The following is a 10,036-nucleotide window of genomic DNA, read 5'->3' as shown; positions in this document are numbered from 1 at the left end:
CCTCTCTCTCTCCACCTACAGACCCTCTCTCTCCCACCTACAGACCCTCTCTCTCTCCACCTACAGACCCTCTCTCTCTCCACCTACAGACCCTCTCTCTCCACCTACAGACCCTCTCTCTCCACCTACAGACCCTCTCTCTCTCCACCTACAGACCCTCTCTCTCTCCACCTACAGACCCTCTCTCTCCACCTACAGACCCTCTCTCTCCACCTACAGACCCTCTCTCTCCACCTACAGACCCTCTCTCTCCACCTACAGACCCTCTCTCTCTCCACCTACAGACCCACTCTCTCTCCACCTACAGACCCTCTCTCTCTCCACCTACAGACCCTCTCTCTCTCCACCTACAGACCCTCTCTCTCCACCTACAGACCCTCTCTCTCTCCACCTACAGACCCTCTCTCTCTCCACCTACAGACCCTCTCTCTCTCCACCTACAGACCCTCTCTCTCCACCTACAGACCCTCTCTCTCTCCACCTACAGACCCTCTCTCTCTCCACCTACAGACCCTCTCTCTCTCCACCTACAGACCCTCTCTCTCTCCACCTACAGACCCACTCTCTCTCCACCTACAGACCCTCTCTCTCTCCCCTACAGACCCACTCTCTCTCCACCTACAGACCCTCTCTCTCTCCACCTACAGACCCTCTCTCTCTCCACCTACAGACCCTCTCTCTCTCCACCTACAGAGTCTTCTTCCATGTACCCTCCAGTGGATTGGTTGGTTGGGGTTTCAGGTCGAACAACAGTCCTCTCTGAGCTGGGCTGTAGGATGGTCACCGTGTGTTAAACCAGTACAATACTGTCCTATTAAACCAGGTCAACTCTGTTCTATTAAACCAGGTCAACACTGTTCTATTAAACCAGGTCAACACTGTTCTATTAAACCAGGTCAACACTGTTCTATTAAACCAGGTCAACACTGTTCTATTAAACCAGGTCAACACTGTTCTATTAAACCAGGTCAACACTGTTCTATTAAACCAGGTCAACACTGTTCTATTAAACCAGGTCAACACTGTTCTATTAAACCAGGTCAACACTGTTCTATTAAACCAGGTCAACACTGTTCTATTAAACCAGGTCAACACTGTTCTATTAAACCAGGTCAACACTGTTCTATTAAACCAGTACAACACTGTTCTATTAAACCAGTACAACACTGTTCTATTAAACCAGGTCAACTCTGTTCTATTAAACCAGTACAACACTGTTATATTAAACCAGGTCAACACTGTTCTATTAAACCAGGTCAACACTGTTATATTAAACCAGGTCAACACTGTTCTATTAAACCAGTACAACACTGTTCTATTAAACCAGGTCAACACTGTTCTATTAAACCAGGTCAACACTGTTCTATTAAACCAGTACAACACTGTTCTATTAAACCAGGTCAACACTGTTCTATTAAACCAGGTCAACACTGTTCTATTAAACCAGGTCAACACTGTTCTATTAAACCAGGTCAACACTGTTCTATTAAACCAGGTCAACACTGTTCTATTAAACCAGGTCAACACTGTTCTATTAAACCAGGTCAACACTGTTCTATTAAACCAGTACAACACTGTTATATTAAACCAGGTCAACACTGTTCTATTAAACCAGGTCAACACTGTTCTATTAAACCAGGTCAACACTGTTCTATTGAACCAGGTCAACACTGTTATATTAAACCAGTACAACACTGTTCTATTAAACCAGTACAACACTGTTCTATTAAACCAGGTCAACTCTGTTCTATTAAACCAGGTCAACTCTGTTCTATTAAACCAGGTCAACACTGTTCTATTAAACCAGGTCAACACTGTTCTATTAAACCAGGTCAACACTGTTCTATTAAACCAGGTCAACACTGTTCTATTAAACCAGGTCAACACTGTTCTATTAAACCAGGTCAACACTGTTCTATTAAACCAGGTCAACACTGTTCTATTAAACCAGGTCAACACTGTTCTATTAAACCAGGTCAACACTGTTCTATTAAACCAGGTCAACACTGTTCTATTAAACCAGTACAACACTGTTCTATTAAACCAGTACAACACTGTTCTATTAAACCAGGTCAACTCTGTTCTATTAAACCAGTACAACACTGTTATATTAAACCAGGTCAACACTGTTCTATTAAACCAGGTCAACACTGTTATATTAAACCAGGTCAACACTGTTCTATTAAACCAGTACAACACTGTTCTATTAAACCAGGTCAACACTGTTCTATTAAACCAGGTCAACACTGTTCTATTAAACCAGTACAACACTGTTCTATTAAACCAGGTCAACACTGTTCTATTAAACCAGGTCAACACTGTTCTATTAAACCAGGTCAACACTGTTCTATTAAACCAGGTCAACACTGTTCTATTAAACCAGGTCAACACTGTTCTATTAAACCAGGTCAACACTGTTCTATTAAACCAGGTCAACACTGTTCTATTAAACCAGTACAACACTGTTATATTAAACCAGGTCAACACTGTTCTATTAAACCAGGTCAACACTGTTCTATTAAACCAGGTCAACACTGTTCTATTGAACCAGGTCAACACTGTTATATTAAACCAGTACAACACTGTTCTATTAAACCAGTACAACACTGTTCTATTAAACCAGTACAACACTGTTCTATTAAACCAGGTCAACACTGTTCTACTAAACCAGGTCAACACTGTTCTATTAAACCAGGTCAACACTGTTCTATTAAACCAGGTCAACACTGTTCTATTAAACCAGGTCAACACTGTTCTATTAAACCAGGTCAACACTGTTCTATTAAACCAGATCAACACTGTTCTATTAAACCAGGTCAACTCTGTTCTATTAAACCAGGTCAACACTGTTCTATTAAACCAGGTCAACACTGTTACCAGGTCAACACTATTAAACCAGGTCAACACTGTTCTATTAAACCAGGTCAACACTGTTCTATTAAACCAGATCAACACTGTTCTATTAAACCAGGTCAACTCTGTTCTATTAAACCAGGTCAACACTGTTCTATTAAACCAGGTCAACACTGTTACCAGGTCAACACTATTAAACCAGGTCAACACTGTTCTATTAAACCAGGTCAACTCTGTTCTATTAAACCAGGTCAACTCTGTTCTATTAAACCAGGTCAACACTGTTCTATTAAACCAGGTCAACACTGTTCTATTAAACCAGGTCAACACTGTTCTATTAAACCAGGTCAACACTGTTACCAGATCAACACTGTTCTATTAAACCAGGTCAACACTGTTCTATTAAACCAGGTCAACACTGTTACCAGATCAACACTGTTCTATTAAACCAGGTCAACTCTGTTCTATTAAACCAGGTCAACACTGTTACCAGATCAACACTGTTCTATTAAACCAGATCAACACTGTTATATTAAACCAGTACAACACTGTTCTATTAAACCAGGTCAACACTGTTCTATTAAACCAGGTCAACACTGTTCTATTAAACCAGGTCAACACTGTTCTATTAAACCAGGTCAACACTGTTCTATTAAACCAGGTCAACACTGTTCTATTAAACCAGGTCAACACTGTTCTATTAAACCAGGTCAACTCTGTTCTATTAAACCAGGTCAACTCTGTTCTATTAAACCAGGTCAACACTGTTCTATTAAACCAGGTCAACACTGTTATATTAAACCAGGTCAACACTGTTCTACTAAACCAGGTCAACACTGTTCTATTAAACCAGGTCAACACTGTTCTATTAAACCAGGTCAACACTGTTCTATTAAACCAGGTCAACACTGTTCTATTAAACCAGGTCAACACTGTTCTATTAAACCAGATCAACACTGTTCTATTAAACCAGGTCAACACTGTTCTATTAAACCAGGTCAACTCTGTTCTATTAAACCAGGTCAACACTGTTCTATTAAACCAGGTCAACTCTGTTCTATTAAACCAGGTCAACTCTGTTCTATTAAACCAGGTCAACACTGTTCTATTAAACCAGGTCAACACTGTTCTATTAAACCAGGTCAACACTGTTCTATTAAACCAGGTCAACACTGTTACCAGATCAACACTGTTCTATTAAACCAGGTCAACACTGTTCTATTAAACCAGGTCAACACTGTTACCAGATCAACACTGTTCTATTAAACCAGGTCAACTCTGTTCTATTAAACCAGGTCAACACTGTTACCAGATCAACACTGTTCTATTAAACCAGATCAACACTGTTCTATTAAACCAGTACAACACTGTTCTATTAAACCAGGTCAACACTGTTCTATTAAACCAGGTCAACACTGTTCTATTAAACCAGGTCAACACTGTTCTATTAAACCAGGTCAACACTGTTCTATTAAACCAGGTCAACACTGTTCTATTAAACCAGTACAACACTGTTCTATTAAACCAGGTCAACACTGTTCTATTAAACCAGGTCAACACTGTTACCAGGTCAACACTGTTCTATTAAACCAGGTCAACACTGTTCTATTAAACCAGGTCAACACTGTTCTATTAAACCAGGTCAACACTGTTCTATTAAACCAGGTCAACACTGTTCTATTAAACCAGGTCAACACTGTTCTATTAAACCAGGTCAACACTGTTCTATTAAACCAGATCAACACTGTTCTATTAAACCAGGTCAACACTGTTCTATTAAACCAGGTCAACACTGTTCTATTAAACCAGGTCAACACTGTTCTATTAAACCAGGTCAACACTGTTCTATTAAACCAGTACAACACTGTTCTATTAAACCAGGTCAACACTGTTCTATTAAACCAGGTCAACACTGTTCTATTAAACCAGTACAACACTGTTCTATTAAACCAGGTCAACACTGTTCTATTAAACCAGGTCAACACTGTTCTATTAAACCAGATCAACACTGTTCTATTAAACCAGGTCAACACTGTTCTATTAAACCAGGTCAACACTGTTCTATTAAACCAGGTCAACACTGTTCGATTAAACCAGGTCAACACTGTCTTATTAAACCAGGTCAACACTGTTCTATTAAACCAGGTCAACACTGTTTTATTAAACCAGGTCAACACTGTTCTATTAAACCAGGTCAACACTGTTCTATTAAACCAGGTCAACACTGTTCTATTAAACCAGGTCAACACTGTTCTATTAAACCAGGTCAACACTGTTCTATTAAACCATGTCAACACTGTTCTATTAAACCAGGTCAACACTGTTCTATTAAACCAGTACAACACTGTTCTATTAAACCAGGTCAACACTGTTCTATTAAACCAGGTCAACAATGTTCTATTAAACCAGGTCAACACTGTTCTATTAAACCAGGACAACACTGTTCTATTAAACCAGGTCAACACTGTTCTATTAAACCAGGTCAACACTGTTCTATTAAACCAGGTCAACACTGTTCTATTAAACCAGGACAACACTGTTCTATTAAACCAGGTCAACAATGTTCTATTAAACCAGGTCAACACTGTTCTATTAAACCAGGACAACTCTGTTCTATTAAACCAGGTCAACACTGTTCTATTAAACCAGGTCAACACTGTTCTATTAAACCAGGTCAACACTGTTCTATTAAACCAGTACAACACTGTTCTATTAAACCAGGTCAACACTGTTCTATTAAACCAGGTCAACAATGTTCTATTAAACCAGGTCAACACTGTTCTATTAAAACAGGTCAACACTGTTCCATTAAACCAGGTCAACACTGTTCTATTAAACCAGGTCAACATTGTGTTCTATTAAACCAGGTCAACACTGTTCTATTAAACCAGTACAACACTGTTCTATTAAACCAGGTCAACACTGTTCTATTAAACCAGGTCAACACTGTTCTATTAAACCAGTACAACACTGTTCTATTAAACCAGGTCAACACTGTTCTATTAAACCAGTACAACACTGTTCTATTAAACCAGTACAACACTGTTCTATTAAACCAGGTCAACACTGTTACCAGATCAACACTGTTCTATTAAACCAGGTCAACACTGTTCTATTAAACCAGGTCAACACTGTTCTATTAAACCAGGTCAACACTGTTCTATTAAACCAGGTCAACACTGTTCTATTAAACCAGATCAACACTGTTCTATTAAACCAGGTCAACACTGTTCTATTAAACCAGGTCAACACTGTTACCAGATCAACACTGTTCTATTAAACCAGGTCAACACTGTTCTATTAAACCAGGTCAACACTGTTCTATTAAACCAGGTCAACACTGTTCTATTAAACCAGGTCAACACTGTTCTATTAAACCAGGTCAACACTGTTCTATTAAACCAGTACAACACTGTTCTATTAAACCAGGTCAACACTGTTCTATTAAACCAGGTCAACAATGTTCTATTAAACCAGGTCAACACTGTTCTATTAAACCAGGACAACACTGTTCTATTAAACCAGGTCAACACTGTTACCAGATCAACACTGTTCTATTAAACCAGGTCAACACTGTTCTATTAAACCAGGTCAACACTGTTCTATTAAACCAGGTCAACACTGTTCTATTAAACCAGGTCAACACTGTTCTATTAAACCAGGTCAACACTGTTCTATTAAACCAGGTCAACACTGTTCTATTAAACCAGGTCAACACTGTTCTATTAAACCAGTACAACACTGTTCTATTAAACCAGGTCAACACTGTTCTATTAAACCAGGTCAACAATGTTCTATTAAACCAGGTCAACACCGTTCTATTAAACCAGGACAACACTGTCCTATTAAAACAGGTCAACACTGTTCCATTAAACCAGGTCAACACTGTTCTATTAAACCAGGTCAACATTGTGTTCTATTAAACCAGGTCAACACTGTTCTATTAAACCAGTACAACACTGTTCTATTAAACCACACACACTCTCTCTCTCTCTCTCTCTCTCTCTCTCTCTCTCTCTCTCTCTCTCTCTCTCTCTCGATGGTTATACAAGGCTGCTACACTAAGTCTACTAATGATAATGACATGACTTACTATAATATTTGTAATAATGACAATACAAGCAGATGCAGGTAAAGGAGCCTATAGGAGCCAGAGCTGTGTTCATATGGTGTCTGACAAACAGGTGCTGTTAGATTACAATCGGATTATTCTGCCTGTTTGCAACAGTGTAAACAACACTAAATACATGATAAGTTATCGCAGTATCTTCTAATGGGAAACCAAATGTTAAAGTCTTTATCACAGCATAGCAAAGATGAAAAACAACCAAATCGCTTTATACAATGTTTATTTGCCATTGCGTGAGGCTTTGGTGCTCACGGAATCAGTTGGCTATTCAACAAACACTCAACCGAAGCAGGATCTGTCTTATTTCTGTAGATTGATATGGATCATTTATAAAAACCAGGCCACATTTAACAGTTAGGCTATTGATTATAAACCTAGTTAAGATAGGGGTTAATCTCTCCTCAATTTTCTTAGACAATTAGGCTAAGCCCTATCAGCATGTGACTCGTTTCACTACAGAATGTTGGTTATGTAATTATTACCCAGAATGCCCGTTATTCCAGAGTTCGATTCGGACGGGATTTGTTTTCTCCCAAACTGCCCCCTTGTAAAATCTTTCTCCCCCCCTATAAACGGACAGTGATGACAGAAGCCCGGAGGTTAGTTTCTCCAAGGTGGGAAGATATTTCGACCTGTCCTGGTGATAACAGGGCTACACTGTTAGAGAGAGAGAGAGAGAGAGAGGAGTGTGTGTGAGAGAGAGAGAGAGAGAGAGAGAGAGAGAGAGAGAGAGAGAGAGAGAGAGAGAGAGAGAGAGAGAGAGACAGTGTGAGACAGAGAGGGAGAGAGAGAGAGGGAGAGAGAGCGAGAGAGCGAGCGAGAGAGCGAGAGATTGCGGAAGGAGAGTGATGGAGAAAGAGATCCTTCCTTACCTTCACAGATCCTGTCTAGTCTCTGTCTCTTCACTTTGTGTTTGTCTGTCAGAGCCATGTCTGTGCGTCTGTCTGTCTGTTGACACAGTGACTCCTCTCCTTCCTCAGCCAGTGACGGGAGGCCCTCTCCTCCTCTGCCAGTGATGGGTGGCCCTCTCCTCCTCTGCCAGTGATGGGAGGCCCTCTCCTCCTCAGCCAGTGATGGGAGGCCCTCTCCTCCTCTGCCAGTGATGGGAGGCCCTCTCCTCCTCTGCCAGTGATGGGAGGCCCTCTCCCCCTCTGCCAGTGATGGGAGGCCCTCTCCTCCTCAGCCAGTGATGGGAGGCCCTCTCCTCCTCTGCCAGTGATGGGTGGCCCTCTCCTTCCTCAGCCAGTGATGGGAGGCCCTCTCCTCCTCTGCCAGTGATGGGAGGCCCTCTCCTCCTCTGCCAGTGATGGGAGGCCCTCTCCCCCTCTGCCAGTGATGGGAGGCCCTCTCCTCCTCAGCCAGTGATGGGAGGCCCTCTCCTCCTCTGCCAGTGATGGGTGGCCCTCTCCTCCTCTGCCAGTGATGGGAGGCCCTCTCCTTCCTCAGCCAGTGATGGGAGGCCCTCTCCTTCCTCTGCCAGTGATGGGAGGCCCTCTCCTCCTCTGCCAGTGATGGGAGGCCCTCTCCTTCCTCAGCCAGTGATGGGAGGCCCTCTCCTTCCTCTGCCAGTGATGGGAGGCCCTATCCTCCTCTGACAGTGATGGGAGGCCCTCTCCTTCCTCAGCCAGTGATGGGAGGCCCTCTCCTCCTGTTCCAGTGATGGGAGGCCCTCTCCTCCTCAGCCAGTGATGGGAGGCCCTCTCCTCCTCTGCCAGTGATGGGAGGCCCTATCCTCCTCTGCCAGTGATGGGAGGCCCTGTCCTCCTCTGCCAGTGATGGGAGGCCCTGTCCTCCTCTGCCAGTGATGGGAGGCCCTCTCCTCCTCTGCCAGTGATGGGTGGCCCTCTCCTTCCTCAGCCAGTGATGGGAGGCCCTCTCCTCCTCTGCCAGTGATGGGAGGCCCTCTCCTCCTCTGCCAGTGATGGGAGGCCCTCTCCTCCTCAGCCAGTGATGGGAGGCCCTCTCCTCCTCAGCCAGTGATGGGAGGCCCTCTCCTCCTCAGCCAGTGATGGGAGGCCCTCTCCTCCTCAGCCAGTGATGGGAGGCCCTCTCCTCCTCTGCCAGTGATGGGAGGCCCTCTCCTCCTCTGCCAGTGATGGGAGGCCCTCTCCTCCTCTGCCAGTGATGGGAGGCCCTCTCCTCCTCTGCCAGTGATGGGAGGCCCTCTCCTCCTCTGCCAGTGATGGGAGGCCCTCTCCTCCTCTGCCAGTGATGGGAGGCCCTCTCCTCCTCTGCCAGTGATGGGAGGCCCTCTCCTCCTCTGCCAGTGATGGGAGGCCCTCTCCTCCTCTGCCAGTGATGGGTGGCACCACAGACAGAAAGACAGAGGGAATGATGGGGAAACCCTAGCCACTGTAGCACATGGTTAACAGTCCTCCCTCGGGTGTATCGCCTCGACACACACCTGCAACACAACACACACACACTGGGTTAAACACACTGTCTTCAAACACAACACACACACACACTGTCTTCAAACACCTACAACACAACACAACACACACACACTGGGTTAAACACACTGTCTTCAAACACCTACAACACAACACACACACACTGTCTTCAAACACCGACAACACAACACACACTGGGTTAAACACACTGTGTGGCAGTATGAAGGAGCTAGTTGATACAATGTGTTTTATCTCTACATCAAACCTGTGTGGCAGTATGAAGGAGCTGAACTCTACCTCAACCCTGTGTGGCAGTATGAATGAGCTAAACTCTACCTCAACCCTGTGTGGCAGTATGAAGGAGCTAGTTGATATAATGTGTTTTATCTCTACATCAACCCTGTGTGGCAGTATGAAGGAGCTAGTTGATACAATGTGTTTTATCTCTACATCAACCCTGTGTGGCAGTATGAAGGAGCTAGTTGATACAATGTGTTTTATCTCTACATCAACCCTGTGTGGCAGTATGAAGGAGCTAGTTGATACAATGTGTTTTATCTCTACATCAACCCTGTGTGGCAGTATGAAGGAGCTAAACTCTACCTCAACCCTGTGTGGCAGTATGAAGGAGCTAGTTGATACAATGTGTTTTATCTCTACA

General features: G+C 43.4%; 1 long non-coding RNA gene across 4 annotated transcripts; it reads left to right on the top strand.

The window, feature by feature from the left end:
* Positions 1-828: 828 nt before the first annotated feature.
* On the top strand, positions 829-4,118 carry LOC127920245 (uncharacterized). Of its 4 annotated transcripts, none has more exons than XR_008105451.1 (3): positions 829-871; positions 1,712-1,759; positions 4,060-4,118. It is a non-coding gene; the product is annotated as an uncharacterized LOC127920245 (long non-coding RNA). The 4 variants fall into 4 exon arrangements; XR_008105452.1 differs by lacking the exon at positions 4,060-4,118 and adding an exon at positions 3,995-4,053; XR_008105453.1 differs by lacking the exon at positions 4,060-4,118 and adding an exon at positions 3,241-3,299.
* The last annotated feature ends 5,918 nt before the right edge of the window (positions 4,119-10,036 follow it).

The sequence above is a fragment of the Oncorhynchus keta genome, unplaced genomic scaffold (genome assembly GCF_023373465.1).
Source record: "Oncorhynchus keta strain PuntledgeMale-10-30-2019 unplaced genomic scaffold, Oket_V2 Un_contig_1869_pilon_pilon, whole genome shotgun sequence".
In the NCBI taxonomy this organism is placed as follows: Eukaryota; Metazoa; Chordata; class Actinopteri; order Salmoniformes; family Salmonidae; genus Oncorhynchus; species Oncorhynchus keta.
The sequence above is the reverse complement of the archived record's forward strand: the minus strand, read 5'-3'. Positions and strand labels throughout refer to the sequence as shown.